Here is a 20,481-nt window from a genome sequence, read left to right as displayed (position 1 = left end):
ACTAAAAAGAATTCAAAAGAGGGAGCATTCAGGGACACATAGATAAAGGGAAGGAGTGGGCAAGGAACGGTGAGAAACAGATGTGTAAAGTAAAAGAAGAATCATCCATCAGCAATCCTCCCTCTCAAGGGATAAAAATTGTTTTCTCGCTTTTGTTTTGAAAAGGATTAGAAAGTAAATACATGAGTATTAATAAAACATAAAGACGAACAAAAAAATAAAATAAATAAAAACTGGTTTTTGGAACAAAAATAATCCTCTGATTGGATTGGGCTGCAATTGTGCTCTACAGACAAAGCAGGGTTTTAAATATTAAGTAATAAATGTCTTTAACCAGGATTCTCTCCACCTACATGGTGCTCAAAATTGTTTCCTGAAACAGTACAGACCAAACACAAGCATGTGGTGCAGTAAATGATTATACATATTTACTGGTCTATTTTTGCAGTTGTTTGTGGTTTTGAGCAAGGCGCCATTGTTCTTCAGAGAGGGCTTTACATAGTTGAAATGAAGTCTGTTCCAGAAAAATAGGCAAAAAAGGCGATGCTAAGACTGAAAACCATCAGACGCATCACAGAATGTATCCCCCACCACCCCCAAGCCTACTGCCATTTCCACTTTTTATTTAATTTTTATTTTTTATTTTTTACAGAGTCAACGGAAAGCCAGCTCAGAATCCCTCGTGCGGCTCAGTCCGTCAATCTAGGCGGCTATCGCGGAACTGCCAAGATGCGCTTCAGCCATTTGTTGATGACATGCAGGCAAACCATTTACGACAAGTGCAATTAATGAAAATTTACTGATGCGTCAGAAAACAGGTTTCCTGTCAAGCTGTCCCATTTTCTCCTACTGGGACATAGATGATTCCCAATTTTTCATGCGCGTCAGCAAATTCAGTTCTCTGGAAGAGGAAAAAATCTAAAGGTTGCAGTTATTTTCCTTACCTAACACGACATTAGAGATTTACGGACTTCTCCCTTACATAAGCTACAAACGTAGACTATATGATGAGGACAGATGTCAGGCTAGTGTAAGGTGTGTTCATCACCAAATCCACTGACAGAAAGTAACTGAAAAGTCAATGAAATCCAGGGCAAGGTGGTTTTTGCTACTGTGCAAATGTGTAAATGTGCTAAACAGGAGCCATGCTTTTATGTGCTGTATTTTTACAAGGCTGTAAACACTTATTTGTTATGTGTAAATATTAAATATTAATTTACCTGTATTCATGTGTGAATCTGAATACAGACACACATAAGACCATAAGGACACAAAAATACATAATGGGAAAAACTGGTCATTCAGCCTATATAGTCTCACCATTTACCAGTACCATGTAATTAAGATTTGTTAATGCTATTCGATGTATCTATGTATGATTAGTGTCACAGTTCCAAGAAAACATACAAGTTCAGTTCTTAAAAGTTCTAGCACTAATGCTCAAACAACTCAAGTTAATGCACACTCATCCCCTTAATTTGTAAGTGAACAACTGACCAAGTCTTTTAATGAGGATATTTGTAAGTTTTCTTTCATCATTTATCTTTAAATGAATTTATTTTTCATTGCCAAAATTCTTTGATTGGAAGAATACATTGTTTCATGCGACAAAGTTTACTGGATTAAAAAACAAAAGCTGGGCTGTAAGTCAGCATTTCTTTCATGTGAGTTCAGTCACCAGTCAGTATTATACAAATTGCATCACTGGATGCATCGCAATTGCATTGACAACATTGTTAGCTTGTTTTGTTGATTCAGTTACACTATTATAAGGCAACATGTCGCCGACAATAGAGCCAATCCAATATGGCATCCTAAAGCAGACTAAAGCTTGCGCAGAACACATTCCAATATGTTTGCCATTCCAATTATTTGACCTTGTCAGCGGCTTTGTAGATGCACAGAACAGGAAAAAAAAACTGAAAATCCATACCAAATGGAATACGTTCTGTGGTCCATTCTGTTTGTATCTTTGATGTGCTCACCCGCAAGCAAAGAAATATTTATTCTCCAGTAATACAAATGACTGTGCCTGAGACCAAAAGACCAAACGAAAATAAACTGAGGATATTAAACAATATTTGAAAAACAATTACATGAAAATAAAATAAGACATCTCACTCTTTAAAAAACTCAAACTCATGTATAGTAAAGAAATGTAAAAATGGCCATATACCTATATATCATAATTTACAATATGTGATCATAATTCATATGTTCATCCTCCCTATGGCCTCATTGTAAGAGTAAGGCTTGTATTGCGCCTGCTGCAATCAATTATCAAATGAATACTTAACAAAACTCTCACATCAATTTAAATTTAGAATTAATATTTAGAAGTCCACTCATATCCACTAACACACATCCATCACAGCAGGCCTGCACGCATACACACACACACATACACATGGTCTGACGAACACACGCACACACACACACAAGCATGTGCACGAACACCCACCGATAGACATATATATAATGTTGCGTGCAGGGGAAAAAGCTCTGGAGTGTGCAAGGGAGGAGTTGCTCAGTCAACTGGTGGGGGCGGGGGAAGAAAGCTGGTCTCTCTGTCCACCCCCCCCACCCCCCATAGAGCCAACACAATCCCCTTGGCCCACTTCCAGAAGAGCACATCTGGCACTTGAAAGACACAGACCACAGAAGGTGATCGCCCAAGCTCAGGAACCCTGCCAAGAGCAGAGCAGCAACACTCCCCTCCCACCTCGCCGTGAAAGGAACTCTGACTCCTTTAAACGTGCTGGAATGATGCACAGCATTCACAGAGAACAGCTGGTCTGTCTCTTTTCCCTTTGTGAGGGCGCTTATTGCGATTGGTAGCCCCGTCCGTTTATGAGGAACTCTTAAAACATGGCTTTAGAGACACCCACAGAAAGTGGAGGCAAAAAACAATGATTAGACTCGTGTCCAAGGAGATTCCCATTTCATTTTAAATCGCATTCCTGGCGTAATATTCGTAAAGAGCCTCAAAGCAGTACGGCTCATCTAGGATCAGGTTCACCATTTTAGCTCATAATAGATGATAATATTTCCAGGGAACATCAGATCCTAGATCACCACTCCTGCTCTGAGGCCTGTTATGAAAATAGACCCTGGTCACATCATTGAATTTACTATTCAATTTACCCTGAGAGTGAATGGTGGAGCCGTTCTGGAATATATCCCACCTCTGTGTAGACATTTAAAGGACCTTTGTGGAGTTTGTCACTGTATCTTTATCTACCTGGAGCTAGTCTTGCAAACACAGAATAATTTAAATGTGATCATGCTAAAATCAGGTTGTAAATTTTTACTTTTGAAATCAAATCATTAGTTTTTCAAGTATTCAAGTTAAAATATTTAAGAAACTGGAATGCTTTAAAAAGTGAAATGACCTCCCCCACTCCCCCATTTGGCAGCTGAAGTGTAAAAACCATGACAGCAGAAAGTCATCCATTTCTTTTCCTACTGCAGACCACAGCACTACCATCACTGGCTTCTCCGCAGATCAGTTTGTGAAGCACATGATTAGGGCCAGATGGTCAAATTCTGTAAGCGCCCACTGAGATTAAATGTGACTGAAAGACTGCACTAGCAAACCCCTTCTGAGCACTGCAAGGCACTGGTGCCACTGACACACACGGGGTCTCAACACCTATGGCCTCTCAATTATCCAGCACATCTCCAAACAAAATTATTTTTTCAAAAAGAAAAAAATCTACTTCTTCAACAAGGAGAAGGAAAAGCAGTTTTCCTGTTAAACATACAGGTTTACATTTATTTAGTACTAGACACATTTTCATCATGTCTGATGTTGATATGTTGACTGATATCAGTTCAGCATGTGAGTACTTTTGCCCACTAGATGCAGTCATAACATAGGTTAAACTCATAACCTATCCACACAGATAGTTAAGATAACCATCCCACACAGCCCTATTTTAATCAACCTGCATTTCTGCTCCTGCACGACAGGAAAAGGCATAAATTGCATTCAATTTTTACATTATAAATTCGACCAGCAGGCTGATGTTTTGGCATAGTCTGAATGCCTTTGGATAGACTGTTAACTAAGATACCATGCACAGAGCACTGAGGTTACCACTGGAACTGAGTTAGGGGAGGAGCATGGCAGCATTCAGGACTACATTTAGTGAAATACATACAATACTTCTCAGTGTAACATTCTGCAATAAGTTTAAATTGAAAGTTCATTTTTGAAAGCATTCAGCCATGGCCACCATTGTTCAAATGTGCCTGGCTAAACATTATCAAACAACCTATTTTTATTGACTTCCAGATTTGTTACTGCTAGCTAGCTAATTACATTTAGCATGTAGTCAAAGTAAAGAAATGTAAAGCCTGTCCATGTGCGTTGCTTTGCTGTGTTCAGAATTGCTTGTGTTAGCTGCTAACTGTAGATATTTATCTTTGCTGATTAAGACAGAGGACAGAGAAACATGTGCTTGGGTCTGGTTTCCTGATAAACAGTTCTTTTTTCTTTTTGCTTTATGTGTTTATATGCAGAATTGATATTAGCTAGCTAGAGCAGACAGCTTTGTTTATGGTGGTTCTCCAGTAACCGAGTCAGAGAGTATGCTGACGGCAGCGAAGGTGATTCTCTCTCAGGTCGCTGTTCATTCATTCAAATTAAACAGTGCTTCTCACTTGTGTAAATGTTACTTTATGTGCACTTGTTTTCTGACCAAATAATGCTGCCTGGGATCCAAGTTGTTTTGTGACAAAGAAGAGGTTAGTTAGGTTGCGGTTTCTTTAGGTTTCCACCAGGGAGAATATATAAAAAATAAGGAGCATAATCTCAGGGAAGTATTCCCATTCTTCTTACTGCAGAGGAGAAAGTTCATTAAAGGTTTGTCAAGGGACCCTCTGCAATATATGAGCATTCAAGAAAATAAAACATGAAAATGGATAAAATAAAATAATTCCGTAGAATAGTTACTTTTAACGGATTCATTTCTGTTTTTATTGCTTTATGAAAAATTTGAAAAGTGAGTAAAGTCACTTTTATGGAATAAATATGCTGTCTTGACTCCCTATAAAGAAATATATGTGCTGCCTAATAACAGTAAAAGATACCACGTCCCAATCTGCAGCTTGTTTCTGCATGGCTGAACGCAGCCAGAAGCATAACTGTACATCAAATACTCTGCTTCAAAGATATGCATGTCAGAGGTCAACATTTACGCAACAAGCCACTGTGGACCTCCATGAAAGCCTCGGATTTCTTCCCCTTATTTGCATTGGCATTGAATTGGCGTTCCCAAGCTAAATATTTTTTTTTCTATTTTGCCTTTAACCATCTCAGTCTCAGCAAACCCTCACCACCTCCCCCCCCCAAAAAAAAACAAAAAAAAAAACATTCAGTCCATTGTTTTGCATTGACAGAAGATCAATATACTGTGCTGTTCACCTCCACTGCATTTGGCATGCTTGCAAAAAAAAAAAAAAAAAATACATTGGAGTATAAGATTGCAATATCACAAATTAGTTAATTATAAAACGGTGAAGTCCAGGTTTGTATTGATCGGATAATACCACATGCTCTTATTCAAGGTACTATGTCTATGAGTTCTGTTCTGTCTCATCTAAGGATGGTTTTTTATTGGGCTGTCCAGTTAAAAAGGATAAGTTGGGGGTTTGTAAAGATTTCAAGATTTCACACCAACATCTGTGGGCAATTATTTAATTAGCCCAATCATTTATTTGTTTATTTGATCTGGATCTGCTGGGACTGGTGTGCAAACTGCTTATCTGCATCTCAGACTGTCCAGGTTAAATTTTAAAAACACATAATACCCTGCACTATCCCGTCATGTATACCATTTACCTGCAATATGAGTGCAGTCAATTCCACAGAGCTAAAAAGGAGTGAATGTTCTGAAAGGTATAACATTTTTTGTGTATGTTCCCTGGTGTTGGAGAGTTCACCGTAACATGCAAATGAGGTAGTGCCGCTGCTGACGAATGGTACGGCACCATGAACAGGAGCTGCTGGCACGGGTGGGGGGTGGAGGGGAGGAAGAAGAAGAAGAAGAAAAAAAAAACACCAAAGAACAATCCCAAGGTCCACAGCTTTTTCACTGCTGGCAATGTACAGTCACTCTGGCTGTCTATTGTGTGCTGTCTGATTGCAACAAATCAAAGCCTGTTTGTCAGTGCAAAATCACACGCAGGTTCGCAATCACAAAACACAGCAGTGTACTCCGGAAAGGGAGAACTGGAGGGTTCCATGCTTCTCGCACAATTCCCTTAAATCATTCTCAATGGAAATGACAGTCCTACTTTGATAGGTCACATGACATTTGTTTATTAACAGTTTTAAGCAAAAACCTAAAAAAATAATTGTATTTTAGTTTACCACCATTCACCTTGTTTCATGTTTCAAAGTAACCTGTGAAGCATCAGTAAAATCTTGTATCGGCATTCATATTCAGTTACGACCAATGAGCAGAGGACATCTTAGTCTTTAAACATGTTAATGAGTGCTTAAACTATTAGACAATTATTTTTTACCCTCTGCTCAAAGAAAGGAAAGGATGTTTATTTTGTTGTTTTTTCCAACCTTAAGGTTCCATAGAAAATAGTCCCCAAATAAATGAAAGAAAATCCTTATTCATCAGCTCAGTAATCAGAGTCAGAATATAAGGCTTGTGTTGTACTGATCATTTCTTTGTTTCTGCAGAATATGCTGAAAACCATGGTATATTTACACACAATAACCAAACACTGAAGACAAGAGAGCTGTCATTCAATAGTTAATACTGGATTCAAGTTATTCAGTATCTGTGTATATAAATGCAATTTTAACATTCCACTTCTATACAAACTGTAAGTAGAAGTCATGCTCTGTTATTGACTCCCAGGGTTAGTACCACAAAGTATATACATTACAATGGTATTGTGGTGCATTGCAAAGATGGTCAGTGAATCAAACTTAAACCAGAAGGTTGCAGGTTCAAAACAAATTAAGGACACAGCACCATGTATGGCCGACTGCCTGTTACCATAATGCCTTCCCACCATTCAAAGTGACACTAAACCCTGTGTGGCTTCACTTCACACAAAACTAGGCATGCACACACACACACACACACACACATACACACACACACACACAGCCTGTCCATGTCTGTGTCAGTTTGTATTTAATTTAGTACACCAATGCGTCATTATTTGCAGGGTACATTTCTGCTTTTCTGGAACTGGGCTCTACTTCTGTTCTAAACACATGATTCCTAGCTGCAGAGCAGAATCAGGCTCATGTCGAGCTAATTGCTCCCATTTCATCCTGCCTAGACTTTCAATGAGCCCTGTTACAAGCTGAATTAAAAATTCATTTTACTCTTCAAATGTTCAGTAAATGTGTATGCTTCTTAGTGTGGTCAACCACACTGTTTTAATGAGCAACACAGCTTCAGCATGGATACCATGGCATTGTTTGATACAGCAGCTTCTAATCTACGGAGTAGGAAGGCTTGTGAGAAGGGGCTAAGGTAGTTAACAAGATAAATATGAAAAAAAAAAAATCTGTACATCAATTTCTACTGACGTTCACATGACAATATATAAGTCTGCATTTCATACTGGATGTAGATCACAGTGTGGGTGTTCACTCAGCTGTATCCTGGGCTCATTAATGTTAGTGTATGATGATCAGAAAACTGTAAGGTCGAAAGAAAGAAAGGTTGTGCGCTCTTTTCTCCGGTGCTGTATATAATAGCCAACGTCTCCGCAGCACGCTCCCTTTGTCAGGGCTTTAACACAACAATTATCTCACACATACATATAGGTTGCTAACATTAAATTCACCTGTGAGATGGACAATCAAAATCACGTGATGTATACAAACCTTAATATAGAACAGTTACTATTACAGTATGATGTGATGTCTTTGAAATCTAGATAGAAACACTTGCGTTCAGAAATAACACAAACATAAATGAAAAAAATGATTGAAAAGTTCTTGTTTCATGATTTAAAAAATATAAAGTTGGAAAATATGGCACCTCGCCAAACAAGGCGTGCTTTTCTTTTTCACTTTGGACTGTATGATGATGATTCATAGTGTAAAGCGTCTGCACCGTTCGTTCATTTGTATACGTCCTGACGGCTTTGATGCAATGTGTCCAAATCAAACAATCCAGGAAACAGTGTTTAAATAAAAGCCTCACTGGGTAATGTGTATTCACCTATTTTGTTGCACTACTTAATGGGTGATTAATTACTTGGTAATTAACTAATTTGAGTCTGACTGAATAGCGATTGGATGATTTCTGTTTTTTTTTTTTTTTTTGGAGCTGTCTGGAGTAGAAATAAAAAATGCAGAGTAATTTAACCTGAAACAAAATAAATGTATCGCAATTGTGTATTATTTCTTTTAACCAATTTAGCCAGTGGAGCGTTGTGCACATTATAGGTTAATAGTATTTTGATGTCTTTTTGTGCCTGCATGTGAAGTCTGCCATTAACAGGGGCAAGCCAGCCTACTGCCGATAACATTAACTTTCACATTTTTATTGTAGCATGTGGAAAATTAGTAAACATAAACGTTGGATAGATATTCAGCCAAGATTGAGCCAAGTCTGATTTATGGAACGACTTCTATGCATTTCTCTAATCGTCCATCAAAATGTAAGCAATAAAAACCCCACAACCAGCACAACGTTTTCTCAACTGGTCATACATCTTTCTGACACCACGCATTCTACGCTCATGAAGGAGAATCCATCCATTAATCAAAAGCAATATCATAAAATCTGCTCAAACTGTGTCCCTTCTCCCACGCTCTGGTGACTTGCCATTTATCCTTTCTTTGTTCCTGAAAAACTGCAGTTTCAGAACCCTTGTTCCGCATCACCTGACCTTCGCTATGGGCCTATGTCAGCAGGCTGCTTTCCCCAAGTTGTGCTGAACGTAATCCAGGGCCCTTGTTTCAAGTGGTCCTTGTTTTCGTACTCTGATATATCCACCTATATGATCACTCTCTCTTTCTGAAGCCTCTCTGCTCACACTGAAAAAAAAACTAGTATCTATGGCAACCACCCCCTTAGACCATAAGTCTGGGGTCTCCAATTCTGGTCCTGGAGATCTGCAGGGTCTGGTGGGCTTTTGTTGTTACTCAGCACTTATTTGATGAATTAAAGCAGCTGAGTAGGGTTACTTCACCTCACATTGTTGCTTGGATATGAACTATAGTTGCTGATTTTAATGTGCTCATGAAAGACTCCCACCCTGCAGCTCTTCAGGACCATAGCTGGCCACTCATGCCACAAGTCAATGGTGTTGACATGCCGATTTCTCCCCATTACTCCATTGTTTGTCCTGGTTGGTGAGCTGAACCAAAGAAAATGAATAATTCGGACAATCTGCATAAATGGACGGTCCCTGCGAGTCCCACACCAAAAACACCAAAAATGTGACTACTACGCAATGAACTGAAAGCAGTATGGTCTGCATGGTTGTGTGACTGATGAGTTTTCTGGAAGTCGATTGGAAATAAGTAATGGTAGATTAACTTGATTCTGGGGGAGATTCAATCAAGCAACCACTAATGTTCTGTCCTTTCCTTTGAGTAATAAATCTGAACAAGCACTATTCTTTTTTTCCCCCCACCCATGATACCAATACATTCCTAGGAGGTGGATGGTCATTGAAACACATATTACATAAAAATACAGAGTAAGTATCCAGAAATTGAAAACAAAACACCATAGTGGACAAAAGGCAGTCTTACAGTTATTGTTCAGATGCTTCTGCTGAAAATGCCTTGAAAAAATGTCAAAATGTCCAAATTACCTAGGCGTGGTCTATGAGCTATCGACTGATCTGCGTCATATGTAGATTCTCTGATCCATTAACTTCAGTGAGAAAGACAATCTGTCATGATCACTGAGAGATCATAATAATCCAATCATTAAGAAAACGATTAAAGCAAAACACAACAAAAAGTTCTATACTGCAATTTACAAAAAATTGCATCACCACCTATTTCAAATTACATTTGAGTTGGTGTTTTACTTTTCTTTTTTCTATAAACCCAGATTTAGTTCTATGAATTGTGTCAATGATATGCAAATTAAGGAAAGGGGGTGTTCCTGCTAATGACCACAACCCGCTTCCACCATCCCGTCAACCCACTTTTATTACTCAGAAAGCTACTGAAACGGTGCTATGTCTGTTGCTGTCCAGAAAAAAGCATGCGGCAGTAAAGTTCAGGAACAACTCCCCAAAGTGCTGATGAAGGAAGAACAAGGGATATTGGGTCAATTCCTCGGTTTATTGAAGGTGAGCATCTGGGATACATTCCCACATTATTGTAAAGGGTTGCTCTTATGAAACACTATAAAAATGATTCGAAGTGGGATTATTAACTCTCTGGATAGGTATGGAGTCCTGTGCTATACCTTGAAAAGAATGGTATATGAAAGCTAGATTCAAATGTTAATGTTTACAGTAAATTACTGTTTTTACACTAATTCTCACTTATGGGCTTCTAACTATTCTGAAACAAACACAGTTGATGCTGTGTCTGGGTTTATGGTTTATGGTAATCCGATGTGATAAGGGTTACAGACTTACAGAAACAAAAAATGATAAATTCCTAGTGGTGCCCTGAGGAAAAATATATATAAGCCAGGTCCAGATGAATTTAAGGAAGGGAACATCACCAGCTCTGTTAAGAGATTTTAACATCACCACAAAGAGCTAAATATAATGCACTTGATCAAGTCCCGAGGGCCCTCTCAGAGAGCAGGCAGCTTTTCCTGTGTGGAGATGTATAGTAAAGGAGTTTCCTTTTTTCCTGTCAAGAGAAGGGGACTTGGCCATGCGATTCTGGAGTCATCTCCTCGTAAAAAACATGTTTTACGGGGAGATGGGTGATTGATTGGATAATCATTTTAAATCAAGAAATCATGTCGCGCGGAGATAAGTGCAAGGGGAAGAAATGACACTGGGAATATCAAAATATGCAGAAACTGTGAAACAGGAAGGATTCCTGTGAATTTGAGAATATATGCTTGTGTGTATATGTACAAGTGTGTGCATACTGTATGTGGACTACATTCCAAACCAATTACTTTTCTAATTCACCAACCAGTCAAGGGGGTGAAAGGGAGAAGCACATACAACTAAAAAATAGCAACATGTTAAAATAATTATTGGAAACACATCTACACCTTGACACCACAAATGGTCTCGGTGATCAGGTTGCCACCAGTCCCCTCAGGTCAGCTGTACCTGGTAATAAAGGTGGGATTCTTCAGCAGGCTGAGCGAATGCAGTGACATTTGCTCACAACTGGTGATGGAAGAATGAGGCTTCATGAACTCAATCCGTCCACCCGTTCATCCATTATCTAACTCACGCATTCCTGGACAGGGTCGCAGGGGGTGCTGGAGCCTATCCCAACATGCATGAGGCAAGAATACACCCTGGACAGGTTGCCCACGCTTCGCAGGGCACACTCACTCACTCATATTTGTGGTATGGGCAATTTAGACTCTGCAATTAGCCTGCATGTCAATGGACTGTGGGAGGAAACCAGAGTACCCGGAGAAAACCCATGTGGACATGAGCAGATCATGCAAACTCCACACAGAGAAGTCCAGGCTGGGATTTAAACCAGGTAACTTCTTGCTGTGAGACGAGAGTGCTGGCCGCTGAGGCCCCCCATAAACTTCACATTAAGAGGAACTATGATGACCTGTCAATTACTTACTCGACTGAGAAAAAAAATATGAAAAAAAATGTTTTGCTTGCCACAGCAAAGTACAATGTTTGGCTCAAATCAGCATGTCACTGATATCTAATATATGATATATTAGTGCAGGGTTGGGATCTGATCCATTTCATTTCAGTCAATTATGTAAATGAATTGAAATTCAGAATTATTTCTGTATTTCTGCTGCTTCTTTAACTGACTGTAACCTCATACTCTTTCCATTAGAGGAAAATTCCATTTCCATCCAATTCATCCTCATTGAGGCACGTATGCAAACATGCACACCCACAAATTCAAAAATTTGAATAACAGAGCAATATTAAAAGCAACAAAAACAAACATGGACAGTTTAGTGAAAAGGATCATTAATCTTTTTGCTCCAGAGCTCTTCCCAGCATGGCGGGGAGGAGAGAAGCATTTCACAGACAAAGAGGATGTGTGAGAAAGAAGGAACAGCTTCAGAGTAAAAACAACAGCACCTTCTGCATGATGCAGAATGTGTTGCATCAGATGACTACCGCTGTCTTTCCCTTGGTGGCTTGGCAGGAAAAAATCTAATTACACCATAATTAGTACCACTAAAAACCAAACAGCTTTGTTTTTGCTGAATAAGTTTTATAGCTATCATTGAAATAATGAAATTTTTAAGCATTAGTTACTACTAACGTGAAACTAGCATAAATCTCCTTAAAATAATAATGTATTCAATTAACATATTCAATTTATCCATGTTCTGTTAGCATTTAGAGTTGCATGGTGCTATGAGGCTAAGCCATGATACATTTTTAAATAGCCTATGGTAATTAAGTCAACAATAACTCACAGAACATTTACAATCAAACATAAACTCAGATAATAGCATGACATGACAACATCTTTCTGACATAATCACCTTTATAAAAACAAAGTAACAACAAAATTTCACTGTCATATCCGCAACTAAGCATTTTTGTTCAGAAAGAGACTTGTGTCCACATTCTTCGGTTTCAAATAAGACCTGAATTTGTTTACAATCAGTCCTGCCTTACTGAATGCTATTTTGGAAGGGACAAATATGCTTCTTAGCATAGCCTTGTCCATACATCTGTGGTGACTATTAGGGAACCACATCCTGTTAGAAACTGATGCTTAGTGTTTGGAAGTGATTTGTGTGCAGAACATTAATGTTTGCATGAAAAACAGTTATCTTGCTTATAGATTTCACAGCATTATTGATAATTATCAATAAATTGAAAAGTGGTCCCAGCCCTGCTTTAAACACCCCCCTATGTGATAAAGGCCATGGCATACACAGCCAGCGAGACAGACTTTAACATCAGCTAGCTAACCAGTAGCACTTAGCTAAAACACTAAAAGCAAAGTTGGATATTGTGACCATGCCCCCAGTCCCCCACAAAGCTATGCTGTTGCATTCTGGAGTCTGCTAGCACAGAAGAAGTTGATATGTCCTCTTGATAAATGATAGGAGTTTTGCAGAAAATTGATTGGCGGTGATTCAAAGACCTTACTGAACCTGTGTTTAGCAGTTGTCTACGACCATGAAATGCACTTTTTTGTACGTCGCTTTGGATAAAAGCGTCTGCCAAATGAATGTAATGTAATGTAATGTAAAGCAAAACCCCTGACTTGTCCCTAATGGGCCAAAATGAATATCTGATACATATATTAATCGAACTTATATTCGAAGGGGCGACATAGCTCAGGAGGTAAGACCAATTGTCTGGCACTCGGAGGGTTGCCGGTTCAAACCCTGCCCTTGGCATGTCGAAGTGTCCTTGAGCAAGACACCTAACCCCTAACTGCTCTGGCGAATGAGAGGCATCAATTGTAAAGCGCTTTGGATAAAAGCGCTATATAAATGCAGTCCATTTACCATTTATTGTTGGCACTATAGCGATTTCAAGACACACTCTCCTATTAAACGCCATTTTGCCTGCTGTGGCAATATCACTATGTGATCTCACAGCATCTACAGAACACAGATCATCTATAGAGGAAAACTGAAATACTACACAAAATAAGAAAATAGGACCAGGGTTGCATTTTACATTGCTAACATGCATATTCCAATAATGTGTTTTAGGCTGCAGTTCTCCTTTGAAGGTACCTTCCTGCACTGCACTCCTCTTTAGCATCTCTCACAAAGAAAAGCAGCGGTCGTGTCAGCATTGCCTTTGTCCTGGGCAGCCCGCCATGCCAGGCTGCCCTTGTACACGCGGCATGGTCTGTCTAATTCCCCGTAAGGGTGACCGCTTTGGATAATATCTCACACGTCAGCCGCTCATGCATTCAGGCCCCGCCGCTCTGACTGGCTGCCCTCGCCGCGCTCGCCGCTCGTTTATTCAAATGTGGATTAGCTTCTAAATGCTTGGCTGTCCCACAATCATTGCTTCCCAGCGCCCTCCACCCTGCACAGCTAGACGCGGCACAATGTCACATCTGGACCCACACTGTCCTGGCCGCTGCTATTTACAGACGGCGACTACATCACAAGCCCATACTCTCTGAATCCACACATCGTTTGAGCAACTCGCAACTCAACCCCTGCTGCCCCCCCCCCCCCCCGCCCCACCGTCCCCCCTGACCCAGCCCCAGCCATTTGGAGTCAAGAGATGCATGACACTGTATAAAAAGCACCAAAAGTAGCCTATTCATGTTCCCTTCCTAGCTGGTTAATTTGGCCACAGCCCATACTGGCTACAATGAAATACATCATTATCATTTTTCACAATGGGAAAAAAGAACACTAGATTCCCATTACAAGCCTGTTGAGCTCATTAACCCCTTTATCAATTAAATAAACTGAATAATGACCTGCTTCCTACTGTGTGGCGCCTTGGGAAGCTAATGGCAGTTTCCCAAATCTGAGCTAATTCATTATTATTTTATAGCCATTTCAGGAGCAGTAGATGTTTGTGTTAAAGTCGTTAGTTTATTCCAAGACACGATACTTTTTTAAAAAGTCTGCTAACAGGATGCAGAAACTTTCTTCAGTTTTTTAATGTAAACTTTTAAACAAAGCCCAAAGCCCCACCAAAGTTCTTGAGTGATGAAACTGCTGTTTTGTAAGTGTGTTAGCTGCATTATTTGAGATGCAATGACTGACACAAAAATGAGCTATATCTGCAGCTACATCCTTTTCAACCATTATTTGGTCCTGACTGGGAAGGAATGGTTCTCAAAGGTATAAATATAGAAGAAATTATAAATATACTGTAAAATGTATAATTATAATTTCTTCTGCACAGATAAAAGACACTTACAATATAACCCCATCAATGGCTAAGTTCAACTAATAAATTTGAAAACATAAAATACAGAGCAGGTCATGTTGAATTCTTTATTCTGTGTGGCATTTTTCATGTTAAGACAATATCACCAAAAGCTGATCAACATGACTGACCTACAAAATAAAGCAGGGTAAGACTGATACTTGGTCACGGTGACGGGGAACACAGATTGCACAGAGCTGCAGTGGCAGCTGTGGGCTGCGTTAGCACAGCAGCTCGTGGAGTGGAAGGGCCTGTGTCATTTCAGAAGAGTGATTAATTATGTTTGTATTGCAAACCGGGCAAAAATCTGCATTGTTACTCGCTCTCTCTCTTAGACAGCAGCCAGTCACAGCCGCCCCCACCGCCACATTTGAGCACAAACGGCAAACAAACGCCTCGGATGATGCAACCTCCGAAGAATCGGACCGAAGGCAAATCTGGGCCTATATTCATAAAGCATCTCAGACAAAGAGCTCAGATTCAGGGTCAGTTTGGCCTTGCATGCATTCTTATTCTGAAGCCCTTTATGAACACCAGCCCAGGTTGACAAATATGTCCATATATATATATATAAAGATTAAAGAATCAAAAATATCATGGAATTAAACAGAGAGACTGGCAGCACAAATCCTCACACTGGGAGATTTACGGACTTCATGCTGGCCTGTTGATACGTGGTGTGTGGCAAGAAACTGATCTTCCGATGAAGGACAGAATGTGTCCGCGTCACTTCCCTCTGTTTCAGTTTTGTTTGTCTCTTAAGCCATTCACTCAGTTCACTCAGTAAAAATTCTCTGTGCACCAATCCAACACATTCACATGTTCAAATGAAATGAGAAACAAGGTATCCATGGATGAACCAAACAAAAGCAAAAAACAAAACAAAAACACTACCTGGGCACCTTTGAGAACTTTTAAAAAGAATTATTTAAATTTCGCTGGAAAAATGGTTGGTACCCAGGCCAGCTTGTTTCTGCCTCTGATGGAGGATGGTGGAGTTCCAAATGGCTGAGAGAATTTGGCTCAGAATGTGCATTCATGCGTGTCATCATTCTAAACCGAAAGAACAACAAGAGAGGGCCTGGATTTTGATTGACCTCAAGTGATTGCACACATTAATATCAGATTAATAAACAGCTCCAGTGAGAACATTTTTTCAAAATACAGGGGTTTCCAAGTGGTAAAGTTTCAGATGCAGATTGCTGAAACACTTAGAGTTAGCAGTGGAATTCAGGCAGCAACACAGCCCTGCTCGATATATTTGGCTTTTCAGGCCTTCCAAGAGAATTTTGGACAGAAATCTAGGAGAGTTCTTGCCAGTGAGCATGCAGGTTCTGTACCCTGCACACAAACGCTTGTCAAGGAAGCCCAGCGCAGCATGGTCATCCAACAGACCTTCAACCACAAAGGACCGCCAAGGTATGGGGAAGGCTTTTTATTTTTCTGCTTGTTACAGGGCACAGCAGTGCTGGCACATTGAGAGCAAACTGGAAAAAGTTGTTTGGAAGAGAAGGTTTTTTGGTTTTTCGGCTTTTTGGATTTTTGGCTTATGTTCTCAACATCCTCTTTTACTTGTATGGGCACTTAAAATGACAAATTATACAGTTATGAGTATAATATGCGGTCATGAGCTGGGGGGGGTTTGCATTCCACGGCAGGCCTTCCAACTCATTCGGACCCAAGTCCTCTAACACCCATCAATACCACGACCGTGAGCGCAACCTGAGCACACTTGCTCCTGTCTCAATGTTTGCTTGGGCAGCAGACAGAAATATAGCATGCCGCAGAAATGAGCAAACCCATCAGTTCTAATGTTGTTTACGAGTGGCATCAAAGTGACCTCCGTCCGTCCTCATCACATGACCTGGCCCAACCAATTGGTAGCAGCGGAGGTGGCAGAGAGTGCCAGATCTGACATATGGTGCCATTTTCCTCTTGCATGCACACACGGCACAGAAATATATTTTTCAAAATACATTAAAAAGGAGGAAAAATATTTAGAGTAAAAAATAATTAGCTGCAATATTATGGAAATATCGCCATTTTTAAAACCAAAACTGTATATGATGAGTGGGTTGCCGCAGAGGTAGAGTCAGCCAAGCCTGGCGAGATTACAACTCCACATTGCACCAGGTGTGATGGAGGAGGTGAGCGCATAATTTGCAGGTTATTCATAACAGTCTTTAGTTAAATTAAGATTTTTTCCCCCCATGATTTCCAAAGAGCCGGGGAACATCAAGCAGGGGCAAAGAAAGAGGGCATCAGACTCCTGGAGGAATGCAGGTATCTGAGCCTCCATGCAGATGAAAAAATCTCTCTTTCCTCCTTTCCCATCTCATCCCTTCTCATCCTTTGTTCCTTTGACTGAGGAAGGCCTGCCCTTCTCCACTAAGGCATAAATGACAAAACATGAGTAATTCTGCTTAATGTGACAAATGAACTCTTTTAATCTCAACAAAGCGACTGTTTTTTCTCCCTGCATTCATCTGAGTGAATCAAAGGTTTTATGTAAATTGGGTCTTAGAGAGGAGGCTCCCCCCACCCCGTCGCTCTCCCGCTCTCTTTTTCTATCCAAATAAGCCGTGATATTAGGTATAAGCCAGCTCACCTTGAACCCGCTGTGTAAACACTTCTCAGAGTGTGCGTTCAGCGTAAACATCACTTTCTGGAACTGTCAGACTTATTTTGTGTGAATTACATCCATTTATACCTGGCAGCCTATCATGCTGAGCACCTTGATAGTAAAACGTGAATACTACCTGCATTCCAAAAAAGTAGCACCTAATTTTGACAGGGAACAAAGCAAACATCTTTTCAAGTCTAAGATAGTCATACCCTGTATTAAATGTGGCATTGTGCAAAATGCTGACCCCTAACATACATATAAATCACAAGTGAATAGTGACACTACAGATCATATTTGAACTTATGGAGTTTAAAGCAGACTCAATGCTCTTTCGTGTAAGGAATTATGCGATGGTACAATTTACAAGCTAAGCGGGAAGCCTTTAAATATTCAAAACGATGCTTGGGAAAGTGCGGGACTGTCAGTGTGCAGACAGCCATGCGGGATGGCGGCTTTGTGCGGCGGCCTACAGTAAATATAGATACAGTGAACAAAGTGAAAACCCCCCTACGGTGCAGTATTTATAAAGAAACAATGTTCTTCAAGGGAAAGCTGAGTGCTCTGTACCCTGAGCTACACGCCTCAGACTTGATGCAAAACCCATCTCAAACAGCCTGCAAGTAATACATTCCCCTCCTAGGCCAGGACTGCAGGATTTTCAATTTAAGAGAATTTTTGATGGCCGTAAACGTGCGAGTCGTTACTGCCACTGCAGGAAAAGTAAATCTGCTCACTACATGGGTCCAGGAATGTTTCTCTTGCCATTTACCTCAATAAAGGTTGAGCTGCAGGTTTTCAGAACTTGCAGGGGAAAAGCAAAAAACAAAAAAAAACAGAAAATAATTTTATCTCGGCCTTTGTGTTAACAAATTTGTTGGTTGTCTGAGGCAGATGTAGCCAACAGGGGTTTCTGATTAAATCTTTCTCTGCACATGTTGTCACCGCAACTGGCAGAGATATCCCCACATGATCTAAAGCCAAGTGAAATCTTTCAGGCTCAGGTATGCATTATGTATTTAATCTATGTATATGTGTACATATTTTTGTAACCATGGTTACCCTTTAAACCTGTTTAATTTTCTTACAATTAAAAAAAAAAAATCTGAAATGCTTCCTCAGGAAGAAACGCTGGCAGTCTTAGATAGAGAATATCCAGCCAGAACCACCGCGTTCATAAACACATGGGATAATTTTCTGCTCCAGTATTTCTTGATACGGTCATTGGACCTTGACGCTGTCCATATAGTGCTGCTTCCTGCTACCAGATGCAGCTTTGCCACCCATGACACAATTCTAACCCCCAGAAATTTAATGGTTCAAAGGCAGCATGGTTTACCATCTGGACTGGAAGATGCTGCATTCCTTTCATACCAGTGGAATAAGCAGGATTAAAAAAGTTTTATCTTCACAGGAAGGGACCAGTATTAAACAAAAATGTTCTTTTTCAAAAGAAATGATTTCAAGGTCAATGTTTTATCATTAATTAACCTTAAATTCATCAAGCAGTTAGAGGATCAATCCACTTTATGCAAGAATGAGCCTTCCACTATAAAATTCTCAAACTCAAATGTTCAAGTTGTCCTCGCCTATCTCGAATATCAAACTTTAAACCAACCACTGCATCGTAACGGATGCCAAGTTAAGACTGAAAAGGGATTTGAAGGGAGCAGCAACAAAAAGAGAGAAAATCTGTCAAAAGTACATTCCTGCAATTAGTTTGCTTCTCAGCTGACAGACACCCATTGATTTGCACTGAAAAGACGGTGCCACTCCAGCAGGCTCGTGTAATCTGAGAGACGCGAGGCCATGAACATTGTAAGAGCAGCCATTGTTTACCCATCAGCCTGTCAGTCGCACTACAGATACCTTCAGAACAAACTTGGACATGGACCCGCAACATGATCCAACATGGAATCTGGGCTGAATGGGGGTCCTTTTTGTCTGGAGGAGTAACAGGAGAGCACTGGCCTTTCACGCCAGTGTGCATTCTGTCAATGGGGCCACACTGCGAAGGGCCGACATGGGCATGAAGCAGACTGCTCGAAAAGAAAGAGGAAAAAAAGAGTGATGTCATTCCGTGTAAAAATCAACACTGGTGAGGGCAAATCTTTCTCTCTGCTTTTTCATTTTTATTCAAGCTTCCACGTACTGTCCAGGTGATGGCAGGATGCAGAAATCATGGACACCATGTAAAATCTACGATCCTTCTATTAGGCGAAAAGTCGACGGATGTAACCGGGATATATCAAAGGCAGGCATGCCAAGCGTATAAGCTATGCATTTGTGCAATGTTGATGAACAAAGCAAGCTTCAGTTCAGTGAGCTAATCAAAGATGCATGGAATAAATTGGTTCGCCGTACTAAAAGGTCAGTTTTTCAAATGATAGCGCCCTTGAAAAAAGAACAGGAACTCCTTTGATTTGATTTGGTTTGATCATGTGGAGCGTCTGACAAGCCCCTAATCAAAATGATTACTCAAACACATGTGCCACACTTCCATCAACTACACCGATCTGGGATCAGCATACAGAATGTCATGAGGTTACTGACAGCCAAGCATTGATCAGAGATCAATGAATGATTGGTTTGGGACACAACCCCCCCCCCCCCCCCTCGCTTGCTCATCTGAAGTTGACATGTCGCAAGGCACTGCTGCAGAGTGTTCTGAGCAACGGCACAATAACATGCCCTTCCTGTTTTGTCGCTCTCAGAGTTGGGTTTCATTACTGCCACTCACTTCAAATTGCACTCGTTAAAAGAACTGAAGAACTCATATCCTGTGCAAATGTCATCTAATTTAAGCACCAGCCAAACTGTGCTCTGCAAGTGCTGCGTCTGCCACC

At 40.3% G+C, this 20,481-nt stretch overlaps 1 long non-coding RNA gene across 1 annotated transcript in view; it reads right to left on the bottom strand.

The window, feature by feature from the left end:
- Positions 1-20,481, bottom strand: part of LOC135241223 (uncharacterized) — a 44,142-nt gene that overhangs the window by 22,943 nt on the left and 718 nt on the right. The gene's annotated exons all lie outside the window — the stretch shown is intronic.

This window comes from Anguilla rostrata, chromosome 15 (genome assembly GCF_018555375.3).
Source record: "Anguilla rostrata isolate EN2019 chromosome 15, ASM1855537v3, whole genome shotgun sequence".
NCBI classification, from domain to species: Eukaryota; Metazoa; Chordata; class Actinopteri; order Anguilliformes; family Anguillidae; genus Anguilla; species Anguilla rostrata.
This window is presented reverse-complemented; position numbering and strand designations above follow the sequence as displayed.